We start from the raw sequence: 16,812 nt of genomic DNA, 5'->3' as shown, positions 1-16,812 counted from the left end.
TGGCTGTGCGGCATGTGGGATCTTAGTTCCCAGACCAGGGATCGAACCCTCGACCCCTGTGTTGGACGTGCAGAGTCTTGACCACTGGACCTCCAGGGAAGTCCCTAAAAGTCACAATTTTAAAATACTATATATCAAAGGAAAAGGCTACTCTTCCCCGGAGTTCTTTTATAGTTCCTTGTTGTTCTGCAAATTGCCAAATGATCTCGAGAACTTTTTCCTGTTCTGTGCTTCAGGGTACTCAGGGTCTTGATTTAAACTAGGTTTAGGCAAGTAGAACTCCTTAAAGGTTGACTTTTATTATTCTTGGATGTAAGTAGGTCATTAACATTTACTTTTTATCCTAAACACTGTTGGTACTATTACTATCAAATCCTAGAATTCTGTAGCTGTAAGAGATCTTCTTGGAAAGCATGGTACATAATGGAAAGGGGTTTGGAGCCGGAAAATCTGGGATTGTGCTACTAATGTGCAGGGTTGTTTCCAGTAAGTTTATGAACCTCTCTGAATCTGTTTCCTTATTTGTAAGATTAGAATGATGACAGCACACAATTCATTCAGTAGATGTTGAGAGTCTAGTAGGTACTGGGTAGTAGAAAAACAGCTTTAAGGGCACAAATGAAATAATGTATCAGGAATCCTTTACTGTCCAAATTTTTTCTGTTCTTGAGTGTAGATGGCAAGAGTTTGAACAACAAGGAATATCATCCTATCCAAATATATTTGGTCTCTGAGTTTCAGATAGCAAGTAGTGAGGGGTTGAGAGAATGAGGGATTAGTCCAAAAATTTATTTGACTCCATCCAGTTGTGTTTGGATTTTGAGAGTTTGGATAATGAGCGATACTTCTATAAGAAAGTATTCTATAAATGATGCAATGCTGTACAAAACGTTACCATTCTGAAGACAATGAGAGGGGTTTGCAGAGTATATCAGGTAGGGTAAATAATGATGTGGTAACAAAAGCCCTCACATCTTAGTGGTTTAAAACAACAAAGGTTTGTTGCTCAGTCAGGCTACATGTCCAGTTAGGGTCAGCAGGAGAGCTCTGTTCCAGTAATCATTTAGAGCTCCAGGTTGTCAGAGGCTCCATCTCGACACCTGCTTCCACATTTGTTAGGGAGGGGAGAAGATGTGATAAATTGCACATTGGCTCTTAAAGGCTCTACATGAAAGTGACACAGTAACTTCTACTGCCATTTCATTGGCCAAACAAGTCATATGACTGCAACCCAACTTCAAGGAGGTGGAGAACTGCAATTCTATCTCGTGCCCAGAAGGAGGAGAACGGGAATAGTCTTAAGAACAATCTAAGCAGACTTTATAGTACCGCAAGTTAATACAAAATCTGAATAAATCAAATCCAGATTATGTTTTTCAGTATTCCATTTAGAGAATAGAAAACAGCATTTCTTTGTGTATATATATATAATCATAGAATTATGCTAATGAGAATCTAAAGAACGTATTTTATTAATTGGAACTGAAATGCTTTTGAAAACTCCCAATTAGACAAACTGTTTGGCCAAGTGGATTTCATTATTTTTTAATTATATGTCCATTCAATAAACATTTGTTAAATGTGGTGTGTATGAGGCAGGATGTTAGATACCATGAGGATAAAAAGATGAATGGGAAGTTTATACCCCAACAGAAAATAACTATAATTGAATTCTCTCTCTTTCCCTTTCTCTTTAAAACAACATTAAAAAAAAAAATTAACAGAATCTTTCAATATGATAAAACCTGATTATGTATATATACATCGTTACACTTTGCCTCTAACCATCTTTTTTGGTCTTAGGGATTATTTGGTGACAAGTTATAGAAAATTATTTAAACTAATTTAAGCAAAAAGAGTGTTTTGTTAGAAAAGGGATATAGCTTTATGTCAAAGAATCCAAGGGCAAGAAGTGCAGCTGAGTCTCAGAGGCAACTGGCATCAATAACAGAAAGTTAGGAGCTGGGCTGCTTGCCCCCTCCAGGTCTATGTGATCTCTTGTCAGTGTCTCTCTCTGCACATACACTTCATTCCTCTTTTTCTCTGTTGACTGGTTTTCTCTACTCTGCTGTTAAATGGGTGTGTTTAACCTAAGAGTTCATACGCTTAAAGGAAACTAACTAGAGCCTTTAGCAATTCCAAAAGAACTACTTTTTTTCTAAGTGCCACATCTTGGTTAGTTCTTAAGTTAACCACTATCAGAATTTGAAAATAATAGAGTTGGCCCTAAAATATCAATATAACAAGTTAGGGTAATTGACAACTTTGTAATAAAGGAGGCAGTTCTAATAGCTTAGGATGAAAGAAATCTGTGATGCTGGTGAAAGTTCTGCTACATAATTAACATCAGCTTGCAAATCTCCTGGGATAGGCTGATTAGAATAATCAGGATAAGAAGGTAGAACTGGAGCTGACTTGTGGCAACAATATCCCCTCCCTGAACACTGGCAAATGCCATCTCCATTGTAATCCTTTTAGCCATCCCTTCTCCCTCTCCCAAGGTACAGACTACTGAATTGTCTAACTCTTATTAAGTCACCTACTTTTGATGCTAATGCAGTGCTCCCTGGTTTCTTCCCATGGCTAATAATGCAGGAAGAAGGGAGCACTTAATAGACTGCTTTACGCTGTTCTTTTCTTTCTTTTTTTTAAAAATTTATTTATTTATTTTTTATTTTTGGCTGAGTTGGGTCTTCATTGCTGCGCACGGGTTTTCTCTAGCTGCAGCGAGCGGGGGCTGCTCTTCCTTGCCGTGCGTGGGCTTCTTGTTGCGGAGCACGGGCTCTAGGCACGTGGGCTTCAGTAGTTGTGGCATGTGGGCTCAGTAGTTGTGGCTCACGGGCTCTAGAGCGCAGGCTCAGTAGTTGTGGCACACGGGCTTAGTTGCCCCATGGCATGTGGGATCTTCCTGGACCAGGGCTCGAACCTGTGTCTCCTGCATTGGCAGGCGGATTCTTAACCACTGTGCCACGAGGGAAGCCCTACGCTGTTCTTTTCTATCCTCCAAATTGGTCTAGACACTCTACTTGGCATTTTACCCTTTAACATGATCGCCATATTTCTCCACCAACTTAACCTATTTTTATTCTTGATAAATTTCCATTCTTTTTCTGTAAACTGTGTACTTAGCTTCTCTAGAAAAGTTCCCTTGGCATTCTTTACCTATGCAATATCTCCTTTAGTTTTGGTTGAAAAACATCTGTAGCTTCACCTTAGCAGATGGCTGAAGGGATGGATTGTGGAGAGGTAGTATATGTTACCTGGAAGAGGGAATCCCCAGGAACAAATAACCACAGAGGAAGGCAAGTAAAAGCTGTATAAGAGATCAGGTGGGATTTGACAGGGATACATGTTAGGCTAAAAAAAAAAAGAGGAAGGGGTTGGGTTCAGATTGTAGAACATCTGGAACGTCATTCTAAGACATTCTTATAGACTTGTTGCTGTGCAAATGAATGGGTCTTCTTGGGTTCAGACTCGTAAAACTACCACAGGCTTGTTTACTCAGAAGGCTATCAGACAGGAACCACAGCTTGCCAGCAAGGCAGCATCACATATTCCTCATCAGTGGCTGTAATCCTCACAGCAGGCCATGTAAGCAGTTCATGTAGCCACCTGGGAGACATCTCTCCCCGTGAAAGCTTAGGTGCAAGGAGACAAAGCTCACAACAGGAAGATGCGAAAGCTGAGTTGGCTTAAAAACCTCATGTCCCACAGGAGACAGTTCTCTCTTACAGGATTCCATAGACTTAGCTTCCAGGGTCCCCACAGGGAATGTGCCAATTACAAGAGCCACCACACTTAGGAAAGTCAAAGCTATGGCTTCTTAAGAGGTATTTATAATTCATCATTCCTCTGAGTCCAGATGCAAATTTACTAATCGGGGGATCATTTTTACTATAAGCAATGTTGCCAGGTAGCATAGTCGACATACCTACTTCCATCAGATTGCCAGGGGAATAGAGCCAAGAGAGTTAACTGAAGGTTAGTAGTAGAAGGCAAAAAGATTTTACCCACACTTGTCATTATCCACAGTGTTTTCCGTAGTCCTTTTCATTTGGGAAGTATTCAATAATATTCATTTTGCTTATGTTAATGTAGTGTGTTTTAACTCTTCGTGACAGAAAGTGTGAAATAGAGAGCTTGAGAGAAAGGGAAGACTGGAAAGGTAGGCAAGGACTACTAGGTTGTCAAAAACACTGAATTCCATACTAAAGATCTATACTAAAGATCTGTACTAAAGATTCCATACTAAAGGCAAGGACTACTAGGTTGTCAAAAACACTGAATTCCATACTAAAGATCTTGGCTTTTATTTATCTTGTAGGTGATCAGGGAAAAAAAAAGTTTTAAGTAAGCGTGATGTCAAGAATTACACTTTGGAAGGTTAACTTTGGCTATAGTGTGAAGAGCCAAAGGCTGGTTGGTTCATTTCTAGTAAATATTTGCCTTTCTTTGGGGAGATATTTCTCTGATAAGCAGAAAGAGGGAATACTCAATTCTGTGCTCTGCAGGAGTTTAGAATTGCTGGACAGCTTCAGCATGGTCCACTGGATGGAGGGGCCTGAACCAGTTCGTCTTTCTAAATTTATTCGCCATCCCCCCCAACCCCCAACTTGAAGACTGAGAGTTTGGGAGGACTGCTCTGAACTGCCTGAGAAAATTGGATTAACACTAAGAAATAATCCTCGCCTCCACTGGTCTCCACTGATCGCCATTTGACTCACTAGCATGCCTTATTTTGCTTTTTGCCAGAGTTAAATTATAGAACAGTCTTTTGGTGGCTTTTTCACTTCTTTTCTTTCTTTCTTTCTTTTTCCCTTTTTTTTGGTTTGGTTTGGTTTTTTTAGGCCTGATTGTAGGGCAAGCCAGGGAGTTTCTTTAATGGCTAACTGGTTTAACATTTGTAGTGATTAACCATTTCTAATTATGAGCAGTTGAGAAACCTAGTGCTTCACGTTTTTCTCCTATTGCTTACATTGCCCTTTTGACCCTTTCCTTACCCAGCTTACACTGTTCTATCTAATATAAAATACAGTTCATAAAATCTGATTGATCCTACAGCAGAGTCAAGTTGATCTGTGATGGGCTCATTATGTTCCGAGAACTCAGGCAATTTTGCTTGATTATATTTGTGTCTAGAGAGTACTGATTGATTACTTTTTTCCATCACCATAAAGCTACAAAGAAGACAGAAACACTGACTGGATTTGGTTCAGGTCAGTAAAAGATAAAATTACGGTTATACAGATTATTACTTTTTATGGTATATAAGACAGCTATGTGCACATGCCAAACATAAAGTATCCAGCAGGAATTTAGCAGTGGTTTGCCGTCATATTTATGGTATGATTTTCATCCTTGTGCCACAGCAAATACATGGTTAAATTCACAGAATCTAAGGAGGTGGGGGTGCTAAGGAAATCTTTTGTTTTGACCTGTCGTCAAGTCAAAGGGCTGTTTTTTAAAGTAAATATTTTGTTATAATCATGCTATGGTCTTCAGAGTATCAATTGTGATAACTTCTATAGATGAGTTGGGGATTAAAAGGCCATATAATATTAGTTTCGCTGATTTTTAAAATGTAGCTTGTTCTACTACAAGCTGTTAGTACCAACAGACAGTTGAGGGATGAAAATGTACTTTTGATGTTAATGTGGGTCAGCACTTCACCCTATAAGAAATAGTGACAGAAGTTGGGAGGGAGCCAAGTGGGGCAAAATCTGTGAGGCATTTGTATTTGGTGAATAAATGCCATATTGGCACTTAATTGCAATAATGATGAACTTAGTATTTTGTTATATTAGGAGTGATGTGGTAAGTACTCTTTTTTTCTTGCTTATTGTCTTTTTGCTTTTAGTTTGGTCAGTCTTACTGATAAAGCATTTAAGTCTGCTCTATGGCTCTCTTCTAGATAGCTAACCTTGATAACCTAGATAACAAATCAACTACACCCTGAGTCTGCTTCCCAATTTGGACAATGAGGGTAAATACCTACTCTACCTTCTAACAAGGTAGCTGTGGGTTACAAATGAGAATACTTTAAAAGCAAGAAGCAATGTGATGTACTTGACAGTGTATGGTCTTTAGAGCCAGTCTTGGATTCAAATTGAACCCTGCTACTCACCAGATAGATATATGTAGCCTTACTTCACTTCAGGGTCCTCACGTGTAAGGGGAAAGCGGAATGACCCCATTGCTTAAGTGTCTGTGACAACTGAATGCTCCATTCAATGTAAAGTATTCCATGTTACCCTGCACATTTGCACACTGAAGAAGTGGTAGCTGCTTTTACAAATTCAGATTCTTACTCAGTTCTTCCACGTTCTACTTACTTAATCCATTTATCTTAAGAGAAAACTGAAGATGGAGGAGGTAAAGTGATTTGTTAGAATTATACAGCTGAGTGAGTGGCTCAATTATTGACTCAAGTTCTTTCTGCTCTACCACTTAGGCTACCACTAATAAGTGACCATGTGGGAAAATGACAGCAGAAGCGCCCCCCACCAACTAACTCTGAACTGACTCATGGTTTTAACCTAACGCACTCTCTTCCCTCTGTAAAATGTACTTACTGATCCCAGGGGCCAAGTGATTACTCATGGCTGAGTAGGCTACTCCACAGCAGACCTGCATGACTCTGTGCCTACCTGTTGAGTTGGGTACTTACCAAAAGTTGGTTGTGTTTATTCACAAACCTGTTTTTAACAGTTATGCTTGTTATGGTAACTATAAAACATTGGTAAACATGTAAATTCATGAGAGTGTAAGGAAAAGAGAATTCATTCTTTGAAAATTAAGTTGACTGCTTTGGGACGTCATCTCAATATAAATGAATTATTAACAAATTTGCTATGAAATTTGATGAAGGCTGGATAACTGTAAAAGACTAGGGGGAACATCATCAAAGTCTAAACCAGAGGCTGTCAAAGTGTTCAAGTCCATGGTCCAGCTAACTGGTCATTAGACTATTAGTGGTTCTCAAGGAAATAAGGAGCCCACACCAGAAAGTAAATTAACTACATCATTAAGCACACCGTTTGGTTCAGCTGAGGGTTTTTTCGTGGTAAGACTTTCTCCTTGAAGGAAGCGGTGCATTAATTTACATTCTGGCGCAAGTTTTTTATGTCGTGGTGGATAGACCATTGGACTAATGGATTCTGTATTCATATTCTTTCAGAAGTGCTTTTAAGTTCTCTCTCCATTTATAGAAGCAATAAGTGGAAATCATAGATGATGGGTCATTGTGAGCATGGCTTATGCAAGAAAGAGGACCCAAGCTCAGTAGGAGGCCCACGTCAAATATATGGCATTAACCCTATATGAAAAGATTTGTGAATGAATGTGCATTTATGTTTAAGTTGAGATAAAACCTTTAAGAATACGTAAATATAATTTTTATGCTTACTAACTTTTTCATTTAATGGACCAGCTATGGGTTTCATCCAACAAGGGGGCTTTTATCATACTCAGAGTTCCAGCTTAACTGGAAATATATCTTTCACCTCTGCAGCTATCTTAGCATCCTGTGCTTGCCCCTGTATATTTTTACCATGCTGTATTGCAGTTTTAAAATTGAATGTCAGTGCCTGTATTGTAAGTGCTTCAAAAGCCATAGTCCTTTCTGTAACCTTCATAGAGTTTCCAGTCTTGGGAAGAAGGCAGACATTAAGTAAATAATTTCAGTGAGACTATTGAATTACCTGAGCAAGTAGTTTGGAATGCTATGTGACCATATAGCAAGGAGACATAATTTAGTTTAAAGGTTAAAATTTACCCCACTCATTTTTTTTTTCACCTTGATCTTATATAAGTATATATCACAATACTTTTAGGGTACACAAAGAAATAAAATGCTTGTATTAGATGGCTATTACCATGAAATTAGTCTTGAGTCTTCAGTGTATATGAGAGTTCTCAACTGCTGTTTTCAATCTACTGTGTAACTTACAAAGCTAAGCTAAATCTCTTAGCCTGTTACAGCTGATTTTAAATTCAATACTTATTTTTAATTTTCATTTACTGTTTTTTTTTCACACACACACACTGTATTTTATTTTTACAAGAGATAAATAGACTGACACCAAGCATTGTACATGGATGACCACAATAAAAGCAACAATGATTGCAATTACCAAACATGAAACACACTCATACTATGTCATAATATTGACATTCAGTCCAGTAATCCTCCACTGTAACAGCTCCTTTACTTTGCAGTGAAAATTGATTTGTATATTCTTTGCCTCTGAGTCCTTGTGGGATTTTTTTTTTTTTAATTCAAACAGAAAGTCACAAAAATTATACTCATCCTCATCAGTTCACTCAGTCCCATGTAATTAATTTTTTTTTTCATCTTGATCTTTTGTTAGCACTTTTATGAGTTTATCAGTTTTTCATTAGAGTTTTGAAAATGTTTATTCATTCAGTTCAGCAGTACAGTCAGTTACCAGAAACCTGTACTTGTCAGAGTCTTTTCCATGAATTTCTTGAAGATGAAACCCTTTTATAGGAACATATTTGCAAAAGCATCAGAGTACACCCAGAACTGTCTGTAAATGACAAAAGACTTAAAAATGACCATGGTTAAAGATTTGATGAAAGTTCATAATAATGCAGTTGACAAGAAAATTAGTTATTTCTGAGATATACATTTTAAAGTAATAACTAGGATTATGACTTATAACATTATACCAGAACATATAAGATTTTTAGAAATTTCATGTAATGTCCGAAACATTTATATTAACATATTTCCATACAAATAACCCAATGAAAGTTTAGTATTAGTTGTTTTGTTTGTTTTTTTTTTATACTGCAAGTTCTTATTCGTCACCAATTTTATGCACATCAGTGTATACATGTCAATCCCAATAGCCCAATTCAGCACACCACCATCACCACCCCACCGCAGTTTTCCCCCCTTGGTGTCCATATGTCTGTTCTCTACATCTGTGTCTCAACTTCTGCCCTGCAAACCGGCTCATCTGTACCATTTTTCTAGGTTCCACATACATGCGTTAATATACGATATTTGTTTTTCTCTTTCTGACTTACTTCACTCTGTATGACAGTCTCTAGATCCATCCACGTCTCAACAAATGACTCAATTTCGTTCCTTTTTATGGCTGAGTAATATTCCATTGTATATATGTACCACCACTTCTTTATCCATTCGTCTGTTGATGGGCATTTAGGTTGCTTCCATGACCTGGCTATTGTAAATAGTGCTGCAATGAACATTCAGGTGCATGTGTCTTTTTGAATTACGGTTTTCTCTGGGGATATGCCCAGTAGTGGGATTGCTGGGTCATATGGTAATTCTATTTTTAGTTTGTGTTTTTTTGTTTTTTTTTTAAGATGTTAGCTATGAGTTTTTTTTTTTTTTTTTTTTTTTTTTATTTATTTTTGGCTGTGTTGGGTCTTCGTTTCTGTGCGAGGGCTTTTCTCTAGTTGTGGCAAGCAGGGGCCATTCTTCATCGCGGTGCGTGGGCCTCTCACTATCGTGGCCTCTCTTGTTGCGGAGCACAGGCTCCAGACGCGCAGGCTCAGTAGTTGTGGCTCATGGGCCTAGTTGCTCCGCGGCATGTGGGATCTTCCCAGACCAGGGCTCAAACCCGTGTCCCCTGCATTAGCAGGCAGATTCTCAACCACTGTGCCACCAGGGAAGCCCTATTTTTAGTTTTTTAAGGAACCTCCATATTGTTCTCCATAGTGGCTGTATCCATTTACACTCCCACCAACAGTGCACGAGGGTTCCCTTTTCTCCACACCCTCTCCAGCATTTGTTGTTTGTAGATTTTCTGATGATGCCCATTCTAACTGGTGTGAGGTGATACCTCATTGTAGTTTTGATTTGCATTTCTCTAATAATTAGTGATGATGAGCATCTTTTCATGTGCTTCGTGGCTGTCTGTATGTCTTCTTTGGAGAAATGTCTATTTAGGTCTTCTGCCCATTTTTGGATTGGGTTGTTTGTTTCTTTAATACTGAGCTGCATGAGCTGTTTATATATTTTGGAGATTAATCCTTTGTCCGTTGATTTGTTTGCAAATATTTTCTCCCATTCTGAGGGTTGTCTTTTCATCTTGTTTATGGTTTTGTTTGCTGTGCAAAAGCTTTTAACTTTCATTAGGTCCCATTTGTTTATTTTTGTTTTTATTTCCATTACTCTAGGAGGTGGATCAAAAAAGATCTTGCTGTGATTTATGTCAAAGAGTGTTCTTCCTATGTTTTCCTCTAAGAGTTTTATAGTGTCCAGTCTTACATTTAGGTCTCTAATCCATTTTGAGTTTATTTTTGTGTATGCTGTTAGGGAGTATTCTAATTTCATTCTTTTACATGTAGCTGTCCAGTTTTCCCAGCACCACTTATTGAAGAGACTGTCTTTTCTCCATTGTATATCCTTGCCTCCTTTGTCATAGGTTAGTTGACCATAGGTGCGTGGGTTTATCTCTGGGCTTTCTATCTTGTTCCATTGATCTATGTTTCTGTTTTTGTGCCAGTACCATATTGTCTTGATTACTGTAGCTTTGTAGTATAGTCTGAAGTCAGGGAGTCTCATTCCTCCAGCTCCGATTTTTTCCCTCAAGACTGCTTTGGCTATTCGGGGTCTTTTGTGTCTCCATACAAATTTTTTTTTTTTTTTTAGAAATTCACGTTCTTTTATTTATTTATTTATTTATTTATGACTGTGTTGGGTCTTTGTTTCTCTGCGAGGGCTTTCTCTAGTTGTGGCAAGTGGGGACCACTCTTCATCACGGTGCGCGGGCCTCTCACCATCGCGGGCTCTCTTGTTGCGGAGCACAGGCTCCAGACGCACAGGCTCAGTAATTGTGGCTCACGGGCCCAGTTGCTCCGTGGCATGTGGGATCTTCCCAGACCAGGGCTCGAACCCGTGTCCCCTGCATTGGCAGGCAGATTCTCAACCACTGCGCCACCAGGGAAGCCCTCCATACAAATTTTAAGATGATTTGTTCTAACTCCATAAAAAATGCCATTGGTAATTTGATAGGGATTGCATTGAATCTGTAGATTGCTTTGGGTAGTATAGTCATTTTCACAGTGTTGATTCTTCCAATCCAAGAACATGGTATATCTCTCCATCTGTTGATATCATCTTTAATTTCTTTCATCAGTGTCTTATAGTTTTCTGCATACAGGTCTTTTGTCTCCCTAGGTAGGTTTATTCCTAGGTATTTTATTCTTTTTGTTGCAGTGGTAAATAGGAGTGTTTCCATAATTTCTCTTTCAGATTTTTCATCATTAGTGTATAGGAATGCAAGACATTTCTGTGCATTAATTTTGTATCCTGCAACTTTACCATATTCATTAATTAGCTCTAGCAGTTTTCTGGTGGCAGTTTTAGGATTCTCTATGTATAGTATCATGTCATCTGCAAACAGTGACAGTTTTACTTCTTCTTTTCCAATTTGTGTTCCTTTTATTTCTTTTTCTTCTCTGATTGCCGTGCCTAGGACTTCCAGAACTATGTTGAATAATAGTGGTGAGAGTGGACATCCTTGTCTCATTCCTGATCTTAGAGGAAATGCTTTCAGTTTTTCACCGTTGAGAATGATGTTTGCTGTGGGTTTGTCATATATGGCCTTTATTATGTTGAGGTAGGTTCCCTTTATGCCCACTTTCTGGAGAGTTTTTATCATAAATGGGTGTTGCATTTTGTCAAAAGCTTTTTCTGCATCTATTGAGGTGATCATATGGTTTTTATTGTTCAATTTGTTAATACGGTGTATCACATTGATTGATTTGCATATATTGAAGAATCCTTGCATCCCTGGGATAAATCCCACTTGATCATGGTGTATGATCCTTTTAATGTGTTGCTGGATTCTGTTTGCTAGTATTTTGTTGAGGATTTTTGCATCTATATTCATCAGTGATATTGGTCTGTAATTTTCTTTTTTTGTAGTGTCTTTGTCTGGTTTTGGTATCAGGGTGATGGTGGCCTCATAGAATGAGTTTGGGAGTGTTCCTTCCTCTGCAATTTTTTGGAAGAGTTTGAGAAGGATGGGTGTTAGCTCTTCTCTAAATGTTTGATAGAATTCACCTGTGAAGCCATCTGGTCCTGGACTTTTGTTTGTTGGAAGATTTTTAATCACAGTTTCAATTTCATTACTTGTGATTGGTCTGTTCATATTTTCTGTTTCTTCCTGGTTCAGTCTTGGAAGGTTATACCTTTCTAAGAATTTGTCCATTTCTTCCAGGTTGTCCATTTTATTGGCATAAAGTTGCTTGTAGTAGTCTCTTAGGATGCTTTGTATTTCTGCGGTGTCCGTTGTAACTTCTCCTTTTTCATTTCTGATTTTATTGATTTGAGTCCTCTCCCTCTTTTTCTTGATGAGTCTGGCTAATGGCTTATCAATTTTGTTTATGTTCTCAAAGAACCAGTTTTTAGTTTTATTGATCTTTGCTATTGTTTTCTTTGTTTCTATTTCATTTATTTCCGCTCTGATCTTTATGATTTCTTTCCTTCTGCTAACTTTGGGTTTTGTTTGTTCTTCTTTCTCTAATTTCTTTAGGTGTAAGGTTAGATTGTTTACTTGAGATTTTTCTTGTTTCTTTAGGTAGGCTTGTATAGCTATAAACTTCCCTCTTAGAACTGCTTTTGCTGCATCCCATAGGTTTTGGGTCGTCGTGTTTTCATTGTCATTTGTCTCTAGGTATTGTTTGATTACCTCTTTGATTTCTTCAGTGATCTCTTGGTTATTTAGTAACGTATTGTTTAGCCTCCATGTGTTTGTGTTTTTTACGTTTTTTTCCCTGTAATTCATTTCTAATCTCATAGGGTTGTGGTCAGAAAAGATGCTTGAAATGATTTCAGTTTTCTTAAATTTACTGAGGCTTGATTTGTGGCCCAAGATGTGATCTAACCTGGAGAATGTTCCGTGCGCACTTGAGAAGAACATGTAATCTGCTGTTTTTGGATGGAATGTCCTATAAATATCAATTAAATCTATCTGGTCTATTGTGTCATTTAAAGCTTCTGTTTCCTTATTTATTTTCATTTTGGATGATCTGTCCATTGGTGTAAGTGAGGTGTTAAAGTTCCCCACTATTATTGTGTTACTGTCGATTTCCTCTTTATAGCTGTTAGCAGTTGCCTTATGTATTGAGGTGCTCCTATGTTGGGTGCATATATATTTATAATTGTTATATCTTCTTCTTGGATTGATCCCTTGATCATTATGTAGTGTCCTTCCTTGTCTCTTGTAACATTCTTTATTTTAAAGTCTATTTTATCTGATATGAGTATAGCTACTCCAGCTTTCTTTTGATTTCCATTTGCATGGAATATCTTTTTCCACCCCCTCACTTTCAGTCTGTATGTGTCCCTAGGTCTAAAGTGGGTCTCTTGTAGACAGCATATATATGGGTCTTGTTTTTGTATCCATTCAGCAAGCCTGTGTCTTTTGGTTGGGGCATTTAATCCATTCACGTTTAAGGTAATTATCGATAGTTATGTTCCTATGACCATTTTCTTAATTGTTTTGGGTTTGTTTTGGTAGGTCCTTTTCTACCCTTGTGTTTCCCGCTTAGAGAAGTTCCTTTAGCATTTGTTGTAGAGCTGGTTTGGTGGTGCTGAATTCTCTTAGCTTTTGCTTGTCTGTAAAGCTTTTGATCTCTCCATCAAATCTAAATGAGATCCTTGCCAGGTAGAGTAATCTTGGTTGTAGTTTCTTCCCTTTCATCACTTTAAGTATATCATGCCACTTCCTTCTCGCTTGTAGAGTTTCTGCTGAGAAATCAGCTGTTAACCTTATGGGAGTTCCCTTGTATGTTATTTGTCGTTTTTCCCTTGCTGCTTTCGATAATTTTTCTTTGTCTTTAATTTTTGCCACTTTGATTACTATGTGTCTCGGCGTGTTTCTCCTTGGGTTTATCCTGTATGGGACTCTCTGCACTTCCTGGACTTGGGTGGCTATTTCCTTTACCACGTTAGGGAAGTTTTTGCCTATAATCTCTTGAAATATTTTCTCTGGTCCTTTCTCTCTGTCTTCTCCTTCTGGGACCCCTATAATGTGAATGTTGTTGCATTTAATGTTGTCCCAGAGGTCTCTTAGGCTGTCTTCATTTCTTTTCATTCTTTTTTCTTTAGTCTGTTCCGCAGCAGTGAATTCCACCATTCTGTCTTCCAGGTCACTTATCCGTTCTTCTGCCTCAGTTATTCTGCTATTGATTCCTTCTAGTGTAGTTTTCATTTCAGTTATTGTATTGGTCATCTCTGTTTGTTTGTTCTTTAATTCTTCTAGGTCTTTGTTAATCATTTCTTGCATCTTCTCAGTCTTTGCCTCCATTCTTATTCCGAGGTCCTGGATCATCTTCACTATCATTATTCTGAATTCTTTTTCTGGAAGGTTGCCTATCTCCACTTCATTTAGTTGTTTTTCTGGGGTTTTTTCTTGTTCCTTCATCTGGTGTATAGCCCTCTGCCTTTTCATCTTGTCTGTCTTTCTGTAAATGTGGTTTTTGTTCCACAGGCTGCAAGATTGTAGTTTTTCTTGCTTCTGCTGTCTGCCCTCTGGTGGTTGAGGCTATCTAAGAGGCTTGATGGGAGGCTCTGGTGGTGGGTAGAGCTGACTGTTGCTGTTTCGGTCAGAGCTCCGTAAAGCTTTAATCCACTTGACTGTTGATGGGTGGGGCTGGGTTCCCTCCCTGTTGGTTGTTTTGCCTGAGGCAACCCAACACTGGAGCCTACCTGGGCTCTTTGGTGGGGCTAATGGCAGACTCTGGGAGGGCTCACGCCAAGGAGTACTTCCCAGAACCTCCGCTGCCAGTGTTCTTGTCCCCATGGTGAAACAGAGCCAGCCCCCGCCTCTGCAGGAGACCCTCCAACACTAGCAGGTAGGTCTGGTTCAGTCTCCCCCAGGGTCACTGCTCCTTCCCCTGGGTCCCGATGCGCACACTGTTCCATGTGCACCCTCCAAGAGTGGGATCTCTGTTTCCCCCAGTCCTGTCGAAGTCCTGCAGTCAATTCTCACTAGGCTTCAAGGTCTGATTCTCTATGAATTCCTCCTCCCGTTGCCGGACCCCCAGGTTGGGAAGCCTGATGTGGGGCTCAGAACCTTCACTCCAGTGGGTGGACTTCTGTGGTATAAGTGTTCACCAGTCTGTGAGTCACCCACCCGGCAGTTATGGGATTTGATTTTACTCTGATTGCGCTCCTCCTACCGTCTCACTGTGGCTTCTCCTTTGTCTTTGGATGTGGGGTATCTTTTTTGGTGAGTTCCAGTGTCTTCCTGTCGATGATTGTCCAGCAGCCAGTTGTGATTCTGGTGCTCTCGCAAGAGGGAGTGAGAGCACGTCCTTCTACTCCGCCATCTTGGTTAATCCTCTTCATTTACTGTTTAATCAGAAATATTTCCCAAATATTTTTAACAGAGTGAAAGATTTAACATTGTGCTAGAAATTTAATTTTGGATATCAGAGTGTGTTTCTAAACTTGTTTTTATTACAAAAGAGATTTTGATGCCATGTGTTTGTAGTAACGAGTGGAAAGAGTGCAAAGATAAGCAATGTTAACAGCCCAGGGTTCATCTACCCACACTTTAAATTTCTGATTTCTTAAATAGATTGTAGATTGATTTTTAACTATAAGCTAAATATGACTCTAGACTCCATATTCCTAGCTATTTTGTTGCTAAGTACATAATTAAAGCTAAGTTTGTCTAAAGCTACCCTCAGTCCCCCCTGAAACTGTATCCTTCTTACTTCCTTATTTCTGTTAATATTACCATTCTTCCAGCCCCCCACATTGGAAAATGCCGTCCTCTTTGACTTCTTCCTGTCCATTTGCCACAGACATTTTATCAGGCCTGTTTCTGTAGTATCTTTAACAGCCACCCCCCTTTCAGATCTCATTGCTTCCTGCCAAGGTTACTATCCTCTCACCTCAAAGAGTTTTCTGATTTTCCTACCAATGGCATCTTCCCTCACAAATCCATTCTTCACTTACCAAATTAATTTTTTTGGGGTATACCTCAAAATTCTTAACTCAGGAACCTCATCTTCTCCCGAATAAAGGACATACTTACCTCTTGATAATTAGTAAGGGTTTCATTCAAAACCCTCTTCTGCTATATTTTAAGATCGTTCAAGGTCTGTGCCATTAATTTATTCATTTATTCTTTGGTTTAAATTCAGTAAAAGTTTGAATGTCGTGCACTATACAAGTTGTTACAGATATAGTGGCCCCTGCCCTGATGGATTGTACTGTCTATTTTTTCATCTTTGAGTTCTTTCTGCTTATAGCAAAATTTATTGAGTTTATATAAATACAGGATTTCTTTTACATTTATAATGTTTGCTTTTAATGAGTTTGGGGAAGAGGTACAGAATTTTTATTTCTGGAATTAAAGTTAAAATTAAATCTCAAATCTTTCTTAACCTGGGTAAATACTGGACTGACATTTTCTGCTGTCATACATTTTTAAATGTTAGTGGAATTATATCAGTCTTCAAATTTTTAAAATAAGCCAAATTCTCATAAAAGACCTAATTTGACAGAGCTTTAAAAGTGTCCTGGAATTATCAAACTTTAAAGGGTTCTTTGAAATCATGTGTTGTAACTTATTCTTTTTATAGTTGAGGGGAAAATTGGGGAGGTGAAGTGCTGCTAAGTTAGTACAGTAAAATTAATTCTTGATGTGTTTTATGCAATATGTAGTACACACTTAAAACTATAGGAATAGATTCATTAAAATTGATTACTCATAAAACAAATACTGTTTTCTTAAAAACTCTATGTGAAGAGAGGTTTGTATAATAATGATTACACATATAAACCAGTTACTAAAT

At 38.4% G+C, this 16,812-nt stretch overlaps 1 protein-coding gene across 13 annotated transcripts in view; it reads left to right on the top strand.

Moving 5' to 3' along the window:
• KLHL5 (kelch like family member 5) overlaps positions 1–16,812 on the top strand; it is a 187,984-nt gene that overhangs the window by 2,735 nt on the left and 168,437 nt on the right. The gene's annotated exons all lie outside the window — the stretch shown is intronic.

The sequence above is a fragment of the Balaenoptera borealis genome (assembly GCF_965194805.1).
Source record: "Balaenoptera borealis genome assembly, chromosome: 4".
In the NCBI taxonomy this organism is placed as follows: Eukaryota; Metazoa; Chordata; class Mammalia; order Artiodactyla; family Balaenopteridae; genus Balaenoptera; species Balaenoptera borealis.
This window is presented reverse-complemented; position numbering and strand designations above follow the sequence as displayed.